This window comes from Nyctereutes procyonoides, unplaced genomic scaffold (genome assembly GCF_905146905.1).
Source record: "Nyctereutes procyonoides isolate TBG_1078 unplaced genomic scaffold, NYPRO_anot_genome, whole genome shotgun sequence".
NCBI classification, from domain to species: domain Eukaryota; kingdom Metazoa; phylum Chordata; class Mammalia; order Carnivora; family Canidae; genus Nyctereutes; species Nyctereutes procyonoides.
The window spans coordinates 566669-584894 of record NW_026575021.1 but is presented as its reverse complement, the minus strand read 5'-3'; the positions used below and the strand labels follow the sequence as shown (position 1 = coordinate 584894).

Sequence of the window (18226 nt, the reverse complement as noted above, 5' to 3'; positions counted from 1 at the left end):
TATCAGTATCACATGTTTTGAGGACTGTAGCTTATAACTGGGAAGTGTGAGTCTTCTTTTTCAAGATTGTTTGACTATTTGGGGCTCCTTGAAATTCCATATGAATAAAATTGTGACTTAGCCTCAACATTTTCAGTAAGGAAATAAGTTCATCTCAGGGAAAAGGCAGTCTAGAAGACATAAGTCCCTTAAGAAAACATAAAACTGTAAGTCTGCCAATCAATACATAGGCAAACATAAAGACACATTCACACTCACACCAAAAACACTCATGGCAAACATCAGTAAGTGATAAAAACTCTTTTTCCTAGTTGGTCCATAAACAGACTCAAATTCATTCTCAAATTAGCATTCTAATTTGAAAAGAAAACGTATGCATTAGTTGTATAATTTAAACATCTAAAAAATAGATATTCTGTAGGATTTATTTTTTATAATCCTAAAACAGAGATCACAGGAACCCCCTTGTCCAAGTCATTTAATCTGACATTCAGTAATTATTTACTGAGCATAGTATGAGAAAGGTGGTATCTGAGAGTCAAACACAATAATTTAAAAATTACATTCATAAGAAAATGAATAGAGTAGGAAGAATGAAAAACCAAGTATCTCAGAAACACAGGATCAAAAACCTATTAGAGGGAAATAGATAATTCTCTGAAACTGGCAAGTGTAAACCTCAATGGAGTTCCTTGGGACAGCAAAATGGTCCTTCAAGTTAGGTATCAAAGGCAATGTATCCACGCTTCTGAATCTTAGCCACTCCCTCTTAAAAAACTTAATTTTCTTCTTTTTTAAGATTTTATTTATTATTCATGAGAGACACTGAGAAAGAGGCAGAGACATAGGCAGAAGAAGCAGGCTCCTTGCAGGGAGCCTGATGTGGGACTCGGTCTCCAGACCTCAGGATCACGACCCAAACCAAAGGCAGATGCTTAACCACTGAGCTATCCAGGTGCCCCCAAAACTTAATTTTCTTTTCATCCATTGCCCTGGTCCTATCAGATTGTTTACAATGTCCTCAGGACACCTATAGCTTCTGCTCTGCTCTATAGACATTGTTCTGCCTGGTTTTGACTTCCTCAGGTAGGAGGGCTCCAGCACCAGCACCAGCAGGATCTGCTCCTTTTCATGATCTTAGATGACAGTCCCTTAGAGCATATCATCCAGGGCTGGCTAAGAGCATTCTGTAGCACACAGACCTCCTGGGCATTGGATCACCTAATTCACTGGTGATCAAATTACTCAAATTTGGGGAGGATCATCCAATCCTACAGGCTCTCTTTAACCATTAGAACCTCTATCTGGTCTAGATGTGTCCCATGCTCTGAGAATGGGGTTTCTCTACCTGGCGTCTGTCTCCTGTGCCTGGAAAGAAAGAGAGGGAAATCGGGTGGCAATGTTAATGAACTCAAATTTGGCTGCCCTTCGCGTGAAAGACCATTATTCAAGAGATGGGTTTTTGCTTAGAAGGAATTTGAGCTTTGTTCAGGAGGCTGGCAACCTGAGGAGAAGGTGGGTCTGTCCAAAAGCCAACTCTGAGGTTTCTGATTGGTGCAGGGGTTTTTAAAGGAGATTAGAGTAGTAAATCAGCAAAGGAGTGCAGTGGCCTGCACAATTTCTTGATCATATGCAGACTCGATGGTGCAAGCCATAAACATTATCTCAGTGCTAAGGGTTTATGCCAGGGCATCTGGTGTGTTTCATTATGTGCAAGGGTTCTCTGTTCTTTCTGCAAGGGTGGGCAAGTTCTACAGATACACAGTGGGGGATCAGTAGAATCATTTGCGTGACCTAGAAAAAAAAAGAAAGGAAGAAAAGCATTTTGCTAAAAATTTCTAAGCTAATCAGAGGGCAAAGGTGGCATCAGGCTTGCTGTTTTATGTGGCCTGGAAAAGTTCTGGTCCTTCACTCCTCAAGGCCAGTGGTCTGCAAATCTCAAAGAAAGGTAATCAGGCCTCTTACAGATCAAAGGACCTAGGTCAGAAAATAATGAGAATGATAATTTGAAGCAAGCTTACCCCTGTCCAGCTTGCCTCCTGGAATGTTGCTTTTCCCATTCACCAATGCCCCAACTCCAGGAGGGTTGGTAGGCTTCCCGCAGGCAGCAGGCAGTAGGCCTTTCTAGGAATTCAATTAGACCTGGGGGTTGGAGGCTCAGCAGGAATGTAAAAGGGGAAAATTGAGAGAGAAAAAACCTTATGGGACCAACTGCATTGATCCCCCTGTTCCTCGTGGCCATGCTCACCCCAGGGCTGCAGCATGCTCACTGTGCCCCCCTTAGCTGCAGCTTCCCTGGGACACCAGAATTTAAGTTGCTCTGAGGAGCCACCAATTACTGATATCCCTCACCTCTCCCATTTGGAGGACATGCCAAGTTCATTAGCACCTCCTGGCTTTGCTCCACCAGCTGTGGTTGCAACAGTTTGGTCCTGCCCCACCCTCCCAAACCCCAGGGCTCCTCTGACCTCCCTAGGCTTCCCCAAGACAAAGCTATCTTTAAAACATAGAAATGTAGGAAATAGTTTCATGCTTTGGTTTCTAAGTACATGAAAACATGGTTTATCTGTGTGTATGGATCTGCTCATGCTGGATTTTTGATGGGGAGGTTCAGAAATGACTCCACCCATTTCCTTAATCTGTATGCAATTAATCCTTCCTTGTTGGCACACCAATTAACTCCAGCAGTGCCTTTGCTTTACCTGTGGTGCACCAACTGTGGCAAGTCAAGCTCATTTCTGGATTTTTTTGCAAGCATTCTTTTAAATCTCTCATTGTCCCACCCATGGCCCTGAGTGTAGCATGAGCAGCGCAAAAGTCCCACTGGAATGCGGTATCTTCTGGAAAGATAGATATGTCCAGAAGTCCTTGGATAACACAAAGATTCTTGCAAGCAGACTGGACCACTTAGAATATATTATATCCACATATCTCTGAAGATTTGACTTTGATACGTTTCCTTTTCACTTGTACTGTTGGAAATGGAAAACCAGTAGAGGAATTCCACCTCAGAACTGGTGTTTTCAATCAGTTGGTTCTGTGTTGCATTGCCTTTTCTTTTAGAGATAGGGGCTGAAATGAATGGATATTGGTCCCCATGTAAGAAGAGTCCCCGTAGCACTGTCCTCTCCAACTGAGAGTGTTTAAGTCTTGTGTACAAAAGGTTAGTTGATAATTTCTATCAGGGGCACTGCTATCTGAATGTCATAGTTACGAGTTAAAATGGTGACACACTGATGTCCACAGGGGAAGATTCTTTGAATGGATTTCATGTCAGCAGGAACTTTTATACCCAAATTTCTAAAATGTCCTATAGATTGTTGAACTCTACAGAATCCAGAGTTGGGTCAGTAAAGGTGACACCCTGATGAACAACCTTAGCTAATGCTTCAAGTGCCAAATTGTTACCACTAAGGATGTTGTTAAGAAGCTCTGTTATTTCTTTCTCTGTTGGACAGAGTCTCAAGATAAACTTTCTTCCTAAATCATTAGTAATCTCATTGGATTTTTCTCCAAAAATTTATTTTCCAAGCTTGGAAACTTCTCTATATTCTGTTTCATAACTTCTTATACCAATACATCAGCAGGGTCTTGATGTCAATATTCTGAATATTCCTAATTACAGATAGTAGATAAGGAAATAAAGGCCAATTCAATATGTCAATTAAACTACAACAAATTTGACTTGATGGAATTTAAGTTGAAGTTTCAAAGAGCATAATATCCCTTTGACATTGTATAGCAAAATTTCAGTTGTTTAAATTGCCATTCAATGAAGTTAGTGCAACTGTAATGAACTTCATTTTCTCTTCAGAGAGGTATCTTAATGAAAAAAAATGTATATGGACTGTACCAGCTTTTAATTTTTTGGAAAGTTTGGAAATCATATGATCACTAGACATTTGATGAGCAGATATAGATCATTAAATTATTTATCCTTTAAATAAATGAGATTAACACATTACTTTGTCATTCTTGATCTGTTTTATTATAAATTCAAAGAACAGTTAAAATACACAGCACAGAGGAGAGGAGATAAAAGGACATTATGCAAAGAATTATATAATAACATTTCATCAAGCCATATTATCTTAAAATTCAGGAATGCATATTCATTTAGATCCAACAGAAAAGGTAAAGTCAGTTTAAATTAAGTGCTATCTCTTAATAGCTATTAAGTGATACTGGGAAATAGTGTTACTGTAATAAAAAGGATCATAAAACAAACTGTATATTAAGAAATTTAACTTGAGCAAATTAGATACAACTAAAATGTTCGAAATAGTAACTCTATTTTATTACTATTTTGTGTGAAAAATATGAATTGTCAGAGTTATTGATATGTTTGGGAGAATATTAATCTTCCTAGTGCAAAGGAACATGATATGACTCAAAGGACACTGGAAAATTATATTTCTGAGAGTTAAATTTCATTGGATAATAAAAGGCTTTGAATATCACACCTTTGTAGGCAGTAAGGAAACAAAGACTCATTTCAAAAGTGATTTGAAATACTCCATTAAAACCTTGAAAGATAATTTCTGCATATGGGTGGTTCATACATTGAAACAATAAGGGAAATGGACAGGTATGTTTTCTAAAAGAAGAGGGCAGTAGTGTAAATCTGACTGGAGTGAGGTTAACAAATTCAAGATAATTAAAGATTAATAGTAAATAATGCATGCATTTCTGCCACAGGTGCCATTAATTTATCCAATACTTGAGGATCTACTGTGGTGTCCAAATGGTGTATCTCTTGATCAGATAGGGGGACCCCAAATATGTGGTGACTGATCAGCTGGAAGCCTGTAGCATAGGAGGTGAAAGAATTCACTTGAAGGATAAAGGAGATAAAAGTTTATTAAATATACAGCAAGGGAGCTGTGAGCATGACAGCGAAGGAGAGGCTATCTGCAATAAGGCAGTGGGCGGGGGCTGCTTTTAAGGGGGAAGTTGAAGAGGTATGATAATGTGTTGAATCTCCCTTTTTTTGGCAACTGTGCCTAATTCTAAATAGCCCTTTGGACAGTTACCCCTAGGGACATTTTGAGGTGGGTCCCCTGATGTGCCTGTCTGTTGTATTCAGTCAGCTGGGCTCTGTGAACACTTTCCACATTCCATTGCTCAAATTTGTTTGCCTAAAAGCAGTCTCTACATCTACTTTACTTCAGAAAATGTACTATGCATTGGAGATACAATGAGGAAACAGCATTCCCCTTCCTCCAGATTTGCTCACAGAGAAGAAAATAAAAATAATATCCTGATTGATATTGTGTAAACATTGGGAAATGTTTTAATGAAATAGCTATCTATAAGTATTATACTTGAATAGCTTTCTTGTATAATTAAATAATGATAACTAATAAGGCTAAAAATACAGAATTTCCCAGGAACCAGAGTGGCCATTTGCAGTATAAGCTTTTCCTAGAAATGTAAATGACTTGGAAAGTCTAGTTACTTGGTATCCTATAATAGAGAAGCATTTGTACATCCTAAAATAATTAATTAATTAATTGATTAATTAATTAATAAAACGCTGGCTCTCTAGTGGTGCAAGAGTGAGAAGATACTTCAAATAAGGGGATCCCTGGGTGGCGCAGCGGTTTGGCGCCTGCCTTTGGCCCAGGGCGCGATCCTGGAGACCCGGGATCGAATCCCACGTCGGGCTCCCGGTGCATGGAGCCTGCTTCTCCCTCTGCCTGTGTCTCTGCCTCTCTCTCTCTCTGTGACTATCATAAATAAATAAAAATTAAAAAAAATTAAAAAAAGATACTTCAAATAATAACTAAAATAATAATAATAATAACTCAATCATTAAAGATTCTATACAAAGGTCATTCCCAAACTATTTGATATTTTTTTTCCCAAACTATTTGATCTTGGGAACTCCTTACAATCTTAGAAGATATTGAGGGTCCAAAGAATTATTTTTTAAAAAAGATTATGTATTTGAGAGAGAGAGAAAACTCATGTGCTGGTGTGGGGGCAGAGCAGAGGGAGAGAAACTTAAGCAGTTTCCTCGCCAAGCCCAGAATCCAATGCAGGGCTCCATCTCATAACCCCTGAGATCACAACCTGAGCCAAAACCGAGAGCTGGACACTGAACAGACTGAGACACCCAGGCACTCTAATAGTCCAAAGAATTTTTATTCATATGTTAGATCTGTTAAAGTTTGTATTAGGAGTTAACTGAAAAAAATATTATTCCCCTTAAAATACTAATGAACTCATTGCATAAATAGCAGTTTATTGAAATAATTATACTTTCCACAGGAAAAAAAAAAGAAAAGAGTGACATTGTTTTACATTTCAGCAAATATCTTAAATAAAATTTCCTAAATTTCCAGCTGACTTAAAGAAAGCAGCTGAATTCCTATGTCTTGCCCTGGATCTGTGCCTATTACACTCATCTTTTAGCTTTTTAAGAAACCCACAGTTCCCATAAGAGAAAATGTGAGTGAAAAAGAATTATCATGACACTACTTTTGACCTCTGAAGTCCCTGAAATGTTCTCTGGAGTTCAATTTGAGAGTCATTAGTATATAATATCTTATAATAACACTATGAAAGGGAACATTGACTTCAGGAAGATCGGTTAACTCTTTTGTAGCCTTGATAGATCCAGAAAAGATGACTATATTTAGAACTAGTCAATACCAGTTGATTTCTTTGACTATCTCTTGCTACTTGTCATTATAATCCCAGAATTCCATGCTTAATATTGACAAGTATTTCTTTTACTGTCTGAAGCAAGAGCATTATTCATTACCTTATCCAGGAATCCTCTTCAGGAACCTTCCCTGCATTGATGGACTTGGTTAAATATAATTTGATCACCACACTATAGCTTATTTTCTACTTATAGAGGTAATTAAGATTATAATGACAGGATTTGAGGCTTAGCAAAATGACTAGCTGAACTATAAATCTGCCCTAAATTTCTTACAGCTCTCGGTATATAGTGAGTAAAGATTTTGCAAAAAGCATTCTTTAATATATACTCTCCAAAAAGCAACTTTGTATTAAAACCCTCACAGCACCACTTAATTTATTAATTAAAAATGAAATAAATAACTCTTAAAACTCTTGACCCTAATTTTTACAGAATTATTCATAAAAATTATGGGCCATATTGGTATATAATATAGTTTTCTATCATTCATTTAGTTATTTTTCAACTATGCTAATTAATTATTAGTTTTCTTAATAAATTTTGAATGGATATCATCTCAGCATTATTTGTTTTTATTTTTATTGCATATTGCCTACTAGGCCCTACTAGTATAAATTAGTTTTATTAAGCATATCCTTAAACTAGCAAAAGATCAATCCATTAACCAAGACTAAAAACTCAAGAATGAAGTAGGATTTCATACTGTACCAATTGTAATAAATTAAAATATTTAGCTGACCAAGTGCAATTGCTGTTTACATTTTGATAAAAGTATTTTTCAATCATGTGAATCAGAAAGATATTTGACATCTCCAGACTCGTATAGTTGAATATTTGAAAGAAATTATTCTTAAAAACAATAATATGAATAAAAGCTTCTTAACAATATGTGGGGACAATTAAGCCTATTTTAAATAATTTCATTAATAATATAAGATGACTTCTGTTCATTCCTTCCCTACTACATCATTAAATATTATTGAGTTAGGTCCTGACATTTTATTCAGAATTATGTTTCTGGCATTTAAGTATTCAGCTCTAAATGTTAAGGATGTCAATTATATAAGCATCCATCTTTTTCACTGTGGTCTCCTATCAAACATTAATAGTAGAAGCGTTAATTCATTTTGAGTAGTCTCAAATATCTGCCCTGAAGAAGGTTGATACTCTACAAGTGCTCTGACAACCTCTAGTAAGTAATTACTCTTAAAAATATCTCAGTAAATTCAACTCACTCCTAAAGGCATTTTAAATTATATGTTGTTAAAATGTAATGCTTTCTCAAATGACAAGGTCATGCCAAAAACGAAAACTACACTCTTTTTTTATGAGACATACCCACTCCAATAAAAATGTTACAACTTACGCTTCAAATCAGGAAAGGTAAGTCACGCTACATTGAAAGACGTAGTAATCAAGGTAAATTGCTATAAACACAAACAATAAGTCAATACTGTGGTATCACTCTATGTGAGAAAATGGTCCATTTGTGTGAGGAGTAGGATACTGCACATTTTTATATAATTTGGGACAAAATATATTCACAAAATATGTTGTTAACGGTCCCTCCTGACACCGACTATTTCCTTTGTCTCTTTGGATGGATATTTTCAAAGTGAATAAGGAAAGGTTTGAAGTCTAGGCAGGGAGAGAGAGAGGAGGCCCTGACTCCTCTGAGGAGGCTCTAGGTTCAGGCAGGGGGCTCTGTGATCAGGCTCACAGAAATCCCAGGTGTGGAGATGTTGAGGCTGACAAAACCAGATATAAGGGAACAAAGCAGACCACTTGGCCCTAGATGTTAGGGAGTATATTTTTTGGGCAGCTACTTTGCAATCACAGAAAATGACCAAACTTCAAAGAAGTAAGCCATTAAAGATGTTATGAATAGTAGACCTTGCTCAAACCAAGCCAGCACAAGAATCTCAAGGCCACAAGCTTCTGGGTCAGTTCTCAGCGAAAGACTGCCAGTAAAAGCCTGCAGTGGCAACCCATTCCAGACCCCTCTCATTCTAGGAAGCCTTTTTTCTTTCCTTTCTGCTCTCACTTACACTTAATAAAATTTCACTTACCTTCACTCCTTTGTGTCTGTGAAATTCATTCTTCATCTCTATGAGACAAGAACCCTGAAATCCTGCAAGAAAAGTCGAAAGCTGGAAGTTACATGAAATTTTACTTTCATGTTTAAATAAATATAACAATGAAGAGATGCCTTACAAGGCAAACTGGTCCCCCGTTATATACTTTAACTCCTCATGGCACAAGAATAAATATATAAGGATCTAGAAAAAATGTAAATGTAAAATCCAAAATGAATTATGAGAAACAGATCTAATTTTATTCTTACCCTATAGGATAGAAACATTTTCTTAATAAAACTATTTTGATAATCTGAGAATAATTATAGATGAAATATATTTTCTATGTTGTGACAATCAGGATATTGATGAAATAGAATTTATCATCTCCCTCAATTCAATCCACTAAGAAAACTAAATGTAATCATGTCAATGGAGGCCACAACTTATAATAATGATTTACTTCTAGGAGAAGTTGATTTTGGATACACACACACACATATCTGGTTATAGTAAACACAAAGAAAAGATATACACAAAATTATTTTTTAAAGATTTTATCTATTTATTCATGAGAGACACAGGCAGAGGGAGAAGCAGGCTCCATGCAGGGAGCCCAACGCGGGACTTGATCCCAGGTCTCCAGGATCACGCCCTGGGCTGCAGGCAGCACTAAACCGCTGAACCAGCCAGGCCACCCCCAAGAAACTTTTCTTTTTCTTTTTTTTTCCCGAGAAACTTTCTTAATGAGCTTAGAATATTAACAAATACCCTAGATCAGATACTCATAATGAATCATTGACATATTTCTACCTAAAATCAGAACAAGATAAGGAAGGCCATTATAGCCCACTTATGCCCGGCAGTGTATTGGTGACAATAAAAAAATAAAGTAAGAAAAGTATAATGAATAGCAGGCATTAGTATTCATCAGCAAGAAATACATGAATTACTGGTTATTGATAAAATGATTGTGAATGGAAAAAATATAAAATTATCCAGAACAAACAGTATGTCAGTAAGTGAATCTAGCAAGATCACAGATGTCAAATCAATACAGATCCATCTATTTACTTTCTATATATTGGCAATGAAAATTTTTTAAAAAATGAAGTAAAATATACTAAACGCATATAATTCCTAGCGAAAATATATATATATTCATATAGCAAAAGATGTGCAAAACTTTAATAACAAAAAGCACACAACATTGCTTAGGAAAATGAAAATTGTTTTAAACAAATATAAATATGTGATTTTCATAGATTGGAACACAGTCTTATAAAGAAGGGTTTCTGAACCTTGGCACCATTGATATTTTGGTTTGAATATTTTATTTTGTTGGGAGGTGCCACATTGTACACTGCAGGATATTAAGCAGCATTCTTGGTTTCAATCTCACTAGGTGCACCCCAGTTCTGACCACCAAAGATATCTCTAGTTATTGACAAAGATCCTTTGAGGGCCAAATACCTCCAATGGAAAACTACTGTTGTAAAGATTTCAATTATCTTGCATTGATTTATAGATTCAGTGCAATCTTGATCAAGATCCCATGTGTATTAGTGTGTGTCTATAAATTCATAATCCAATTCTAAATTTTGTTTGAAAAGAAAGGCAACACTGGAAGCTTGCAGTACCAGATATCAATACATATTATAAAGTTCAAGCAATTAACACTCTAATTTTGTCTGAAGGTAAATAGATCAACTAAAAGAATAGTATTTGGTGTCCAGAGAGATATCCACATATGTATGGTCATCTGACTTGTGATAAAAGTGATATAAATCTTGAAAATGAAAAAAGGATGTTCTCTCTGAAAAATGATTATGAATAATGGAATGTCCATAAAAAAAAGAGAAAAAAATGAGGGATGCCTGGATGGCTCAGAGGTTGAGCATCTGCCTTCAGCTCAGTCATGGTCTTGGAGTCCTGGGATTCAGTCCCACATCGCGCTCCCTGCATGAAGCCTGCTTCTCCCTCTGCCTGTGTCTCTGCCTCTCTCTCTTTGTCTCTCATGAATAAATAAATAAAATCTTTTAAAAAAATGAAAAAAATGAATGGTAGAATAGCAAAATCACTTTCAGATATTCTGTATATCTAAGTATGAAAGGCAAATCAATAAAAATAATAGGAGAAATATGAGATTATTTTTTGTCCTTAGTTAGACAAAGAGTTTTTTAAAGATCTTATTTATTTATCCATGGAAGACACACACACACACACACACACACAAAGAGAGAGAGAGAGAGAGAGAGAGGCAGAGGGAGAAGCAGGCTCCCTGAAAGGAGCCTGATGTGGGACTCAATCCTGTGTCTCCAGAATCACACCCTGGGCTGAAGGCAGCACTAAACCACTGAGGCACCCAGGCTGCCCTAGGCAAATATTTCTTAAGAAGGACATAGAGGTAGAGAATAATAAATGTGCCTATACTAAAATTAAGAAATGTCTTTATCAAAAAACATTAAGAGAATGAAAGACTCAACTCAAATGTGCATCCAACAAAAATTCATATCTAGAATACAAAAAGCAAAAGAGACAACTCAATAGGAAAAAAAATAGTCACTTCACAAAAATTTATTCAATTATCCAATAAACATATGAAACAGTACTCAATATGATTACTCATCAGGAAAATGCAAGTCATAATAAAAAATGCAGCACTGTGAGAATGACTAAAATTTTTTAAAAAGATAAAAACATTCAAATATTGGTTAGAATGTGGAGAAAAGGAATGGTCATGCACCTTTGGTGAAAGTGTAATTTTTACACCTATTTTAAAAAAACTTCTTGGTAGCTTCTATTTTTATAATTAATTTTAATATTTTAATTTTTATATTTAACTAAGTTAAATATAAGTAATATATTCATTTTAATAAGTCTTAACATGACAACAAGAATGAACAAACTATATACACATGTAACAACATGGATGAAACCCAACATATACTCTGAAAAAAATGAGAATTAGATACATTAAGTAAAAGCCGTATGCTTTTTTTTCCCTGAAGATTTTATTTATTTATTCATGAGGGACACAGAAAGAGACAGAGACACAGGCAGAGGGAGAAGCAGACTCCTCATGGGGAGCCTGATGTGGGGCTCCATCCCAGGACCCTGGAATCACACCCTCAGCCAAAGGCAGATGTTCAACGTGAGCCACCCAGGCTTCCTGCCACATGCTTTTTTTGTTGTAAAGTTCAAAAGACAAGTAAAATAAAGTTTTGTGTTAAGTCAGAGGAGTGGGTACCCTTTTGGAGTAAGTGGTGACTGGGATGGATATTCAGAGTACTTTTGGTATGATACTCTTATTCTTGGTTTGGGTGCTGGTTGTACAGATACGTGCAATTAATCTGGACTTTGTGATTTATGCATTTCCTTATGAAGGATCTATAAGCAAGCTCATAAAATATGAAATACATAGAGATTGGGAAATTAAATAAGTTAATGTACACTTATTAAATTGGGAAAAGTGATAAAAATGGATCTAGCCAGAAATGCATTTATCTTGTTTTGCTAGTGCTTGATGGTAGAATTGAACAGCCACACAACAGGAACTACAAAACTGTTATGTTATAGTTTGTGTGTAAAACAGTGTATTTTCTTTATATTATTATTTTAATGATAGCAAGATTTTTCTAGAGACCACTAGAATCTCTTCAGAAATTACACTTAAACCGAATTGTGACAACATATGAATCTGGATAAGTAATTATTTTTTTATTTATCTATCATTTGAACCAATGTAGAGTGCAAAATATCTCAATCTAAATCCTAAACTAGATGTTCATTTTGCCTCTGAAGCACTCATTATAGATGTTATTGGATGTGATAATACATTGAACTAATAACTTAAATCTGGGAAATTTAACATGTGAGAGCCATCAGGAACAACATTTTTTTTAGATTATATATTTATTAGCTAAATATTATACTAAAATAGAGATGACTTTGTCAACAAACAGTGTTCATAAAGGACTGATGAGTAATTATTTCAAAGAAATATGAAAATTATTTTATAGAGTTAATATAAAAGTTAATGACACTGAGTTATCTATTATTTAATACATAGGTAATCTTTGGAGAGCTAATATTAATGCTATTTTTATTCTTTATTAGTTAATGTATTTATTATGTTGAATCTATTAAATAATATGCTCTTATTAGTTTTTTTTTATTGTGGTAAAGAAACATAGCATAAAAGCAGGAACTCAGATTTTTTTATGTGTTCAGCAGCATTATTCACAATAGCTAAAAGGTGCAATCTAAGTGCCCAATGATGAATGAATGAGTGAATGAATGAATGAATGAATGAACAAAAAATGTGGAATATGTACACAATGGGATATTGTTCAGTTGCAAAAGGGAAGGACATTTTGAGGCTTACTACAACATGGATTAGTTTGGAAGACAAATGCTACTTTCTGACACACTATACTTCACAAAAGAACAAATATTGTATGATACCATTTATATGAGGTTTCTGAAATAGTGAAATTTATAGAGACAAAAATTGGAATGGTCACTTCCAATAGCTAAAAAACTATTTTTAAGTATCTTAAAATTATTTTAATAAACTTAAAATAGTAAAAATGGTAAATTTTATAATATGTATGTTTTACCACAATAAAAAAAATAACATGACTATTTTTAGGTATTTTAAAGTATTTGGTTCTGTGGAATTAAGTATATTTACATAGTTATGTAACAATCACTACCACTAATCTCCAAGACTTTTCATTTCCCAGAATGAGACTCTGTAACTATAAAAAGTAACTACCTCCCTACTCCCCATCCCTCCAGTCTCTGACAATCACCTGTGAGATATTATTGACATTTATTTTATTCTATTTATCTTCATTTGTCTATCCATTCATCATCTTCTATAATCTATGGTCTATTCCTGTATTCATCTATCCACCCAACATCTATTCATCTCTGTTCAATACCAGAAAACATTATTACACTGTGAGTATTTTTTTTTCTTTTCATTCCTTCAGTTAAGACTCCTCAGAGGATAATCTGTTTCTATCTTTTGCTTTTACTTCTTTTCCTATGATATGCCTACATGATACTTTTATTTCGTTAAATATTTTATCCTGGGTTTTATTTGTTCATATTCATAATTTTGCATGATGTGTTTATTTCTTTTTGGAAAGTTTTTCAAAAGATTTTATTTTTATTCATGAGAGAGGCAGAGACACAGGGAGAGGGAGAAGCAGGCTCCATGCAGGGAGCCCGATGTGGGACTTGATCCCGGAACCCCAGGATCAGGCCCTGGGCCAAAGGCAGATGCTAAACCACTGAATTACCCAGGTATCCCTCTTTTTGGAAAATTTAAGCCATTATTTTTTCAAATGTTGGTTCTTCCTCATTCTTTTTACTCTTTCTGGAACTCCAATTTCACATGTTAGATCTTCTTTCTCTTCAATATTTCTATCTTCATAACTTTTCATGATTTAATACATATAGTTTCTTCTGGGCTATTTTCTAGTTCATGAATTCACTTTTCAGCAATGTCTAATCCATATATTGAATTATTAATGTTAATCAAGTTTTGCATTTTTCATTTTTACATTCACTTTGTAATTGACATAAATATTTTATAGAGTCCTGATACTGTTATTAACATGTATTTAATATTCTTAAACATACTGGATTATAAATTATATTTTTGTTAATATGTCATATTAACATATAATTATATGTCTTTTTGTTCTATTGTCTTTTTTGCTGTTAGTTATTTTCATATATCTCATATCCTAATACACCTATTTTTTCATACATAAAATATTTTCTGTTTGTAAAACTATCTGGAGGCTTTGGAAGATGCTATCTTCCTTCGTCAAGTTTGGGAAATGTGATGTCTGGAATCACATTAATCCTTTTTTGTACTACTAACTTGATTCAAAGCTATACTGAAGTCCCTACTAAGTATAGTCTATTTTCATTTAACCTTACTCTTGGAGTACAACTCTTCAAGGTCCCAAACCAAACTAGGTCATTCGCCAGCACATACCCTCAGCCTTTAGTGGTTCCTAGATTATGATGCCAGGGATGCCTGGGTGGTTTAGCGGTTGAGCATCTGTCTTTGGCTCAGGATGCAATCCCGGAGTCCAGGATCGAGTCCCACGTTAGGCTGTCTGCAAGGAGCCTGCTTCTCCCTCTGTGTGTCTGCTTCTCTCTTTCTGTGTGTCTCTCATGAATAAATAAATAAAATCTTTTTTTTTTTAAAGAATTTTTTTTGAAGATTTTATTTATTTATTCATGTGAGACACACAGAGAGAGAAAGAGAGAGAGAGAGGTAAAGGCACAGGCAGAGGGAGAAACAGGCTCCATGCAGGGAGCCTGACGTGGGACTCGATCCTGGGTCTCCAGGATCAGGCCCTGGGCTGAAGGAGGCGCTAAACCGCTGAGCCACCGGGGCTGCCCTAAATAAAATCTTAAAAAAAGAATACAAATAAAACACACCTACTTACAAGAATCAGTTGCAAATATATGCATATTTATATATAGATGTATACATAGGCACATGCACTAATATGCATGTAAATAAATACATAGAAAATGTGTATGTATTTGCAACTTTGTACCACACATGTAAATAGTATGTGTGCATAAATGTTTTTACTGTTCTAAATTTCTACTCGTTTTGTATATTTGAGGTTCTGCTAAAAGGAATATAAACAAGAAAAATAGGGATCCCTGGGTGGCGCAGCGGTTTGGCGCCTGCCTTTGGCCCAGGGCGCGATCCTGGAGACCCGGGATCGAATCCCACGTCAGGCTCCCGGTGGATGGAGCCTGCTTCTCCCTCTGCCTGTGTCTCTGCCTCTCTCTCTCTCTCTCTCTCTCTCTCTGTGACTATCATAAATAAATAAAGAAAAAATATTTAAACAAGAAAAATAGGATGATCAATAAATTGAGATAAATCTAATGACAAAGTCAATGTTGAAAGCATTATCAGGATATTTTGCAGAATACATGCTGCATTAAATTTCACACACTATGTTTTTTGCTTGAAAACCTAAACATGAATGTTCTGCCGTGGAAAACAACATAATTCTTACACATATATGTTTTCAGGATTTTCTGTTCTTATACGAAGCAATTACTTTAAAATATGCAGTTAAAATATGACTGGAGTAGTTACAAATAATTGTCTTAAACTCATTTTTGCTTCCATTTAATCCTTAGGATTGAATAATTGATGAAAGTATGCTTAGTGAAGAAGCACTAAGTATGTACTTTGTACAGGCATTTAAATCACTTTGACTTCTCATTCATCAACATTTCTAAGCAAGATGATTTATGCAGAATGTTTTGAATTATAATAACACAGACTTAAGAAATCCAGGTATGTCCTCTAATTATAACACCTCTTCAAATATCCAACCAATTTCTCCCTCTTTTATTTTATTTTATTTTTTTATAATAAATTTATTTTTCATTGGTGTTCAATTTGCCAACCTACAGAATAACACCCAGTGCTCATCCCGTCAAGTGCCCCTCTCAGTGCCCATCACACATTCACCCCCACCCCCCATCCTCCTCCCCTTCCACCACTCCTAGTTCATTTCCCAGAGTTAGGAGTCTTTATGTTCCTTTCTGATTTTCCCACACACTTCTTCTCCCTTCCCTTCTGTTCCCTTTCACTATTATTTATATTCCCCAAATGAATGAGAACATATAATGTTTGTCCTTCTCCGATTGACTTACTTCACTCAGCATAATACCCTCCAGTTCCATCCACGTTGAAGCAAATGGACTATTGGGACTTAATCAAAATAAAAGCTTCCGCACAGCAAAAGAAACAGTCAACAAAACTCAAAGACAACCTACGGAATGGGAGAAGATATTTGCAAATGACGTATCAGATAAAGGGCTAGTTTCCAAGATCTATAAAGAACTTCTTAAAATCAACACCAAAGAAACAAACAATCCAATCATGAAATGGGCAAAAGACATGAAGAGAAATCTCACAGAGGAAGACATAGACGTGGCCAACATGCACATGAGAAAATGCTCTGCATCACTTGCCATCAGGGAAATACAAATCAAAACCACAATGAGATACCACCTCACCCCAGTGAGAATGGGGAAAATTAACAAGACAGGAAACCACAAATGTTGGAGAGGATGCGGAGAAAAGGGAACCCTCTTGCACTGTTGGTGGGAATGTGAACTGGTGCAGCCACTCTGGAAAACTGTGTGGAGATTCCTCAATTTCTCCCTCTTTTAACTGGGAATGGGTTTACACATTTAAGAAGTCATCCTGATAACATTAATATAAAATCTGGATTATACAATGTCATAAAATCATGGTGCTAAGGATAAGGCTCTCCAAGAATTAATTTTACCTAAAGAATTATACGCATAATGATAATACATGGATTGAATTTTTGTCATATCTAATTTAAAAAAGCATCTGGAAAATAACATACCATATTTTAAAATCTGTGTCAAAATCTTCTTTTATAAGATTTTATTTATTCATTAATGAGAGACACAGAGAGAGAGGCAGAGACATGGGCAGAGGGAGAAGCAGGCTCCCCTCAACGAGTCTGGTGTGTGACTTGATCCCAGGACCCTGGGATCATGACCTTAGCCAAAGGCTCAACCACTGAGCCACTCAAATGCCCTTGTGTCAAAATTTTTAAACATATACAAATAAATTAAAATGTGTAGTGACTTTAGAAGGAAACGCTTACATTCCAAATAACTATTATTGTTTAACCCTTAATACCCTTTTTATTTGCCTATCTATCCCATAATCATTCATAAGTTAATTTTAATTTTAATGCTTCTTAAAATAGTCTCTGAAAACCAATGACAATTTATATCGTGGAATTTAATAATATATTAAATACTTACTCCTTTTGACATAGATTTTAGAATAGAAAGTCTTGGTTTCAAGTGCCTTCTTGTAAATTGTGTGCTATTCAATTTAAGGGTGCTAATTTCTTTTTTCTTTTTTTTTTTTTAATTTATGAAAGTCACACATAGAGAGATGAGTGAGAGGCAGAGACACAGGAGGAGGAAGAAGCAGGCTCCATGCACCGGGAGCCCGACGTGGGACTCGATCCCGGGTCTCCAGGATCACGCCCTGGGCCAAAGGCAGGCGCCAAACCGCTGCGCCACCCAGGGATCCCCAAGGGTGCTAATTTCATTTCTTGAGCTTCATGTTCTTTAACTTAAAAAAGGAAATAATAAAAATAAATTCCAAATAATATGGATACTAGGTGAATTTGTTGAGAAATATCTTGGTGGTTGGCAGAGAAACAGCATTCAAAAAAATGATTTATAACCATTATTAAGAATGATTACCAGAAATGCACTCAAACTTATATTCTAGAGAGAATACTTTTACAATAAAAGTTTGTATTAGTCTAATGATTTGGCAAGAATTAAATCTAATTTCAAAATGAATTTATGTTCATTTTTAAACCTTACCTATTATTATTGATCTCAAAGATAAATA

General features: G+C 35.4%; 1 pseudogene; it reads right to left on the bottom strand.

Annotated features, from left to right (window-relative positions):
- Window positions 1-2584: 2584 nt before the first annotated feature.
- LOC129519324 (inositol polyphosphate 1-phosphatase-like) overlaps window positions 2585-18226 on the bottom strand; it is a 93612-nt pseudogene continuing 77970 nt past the window's right edge.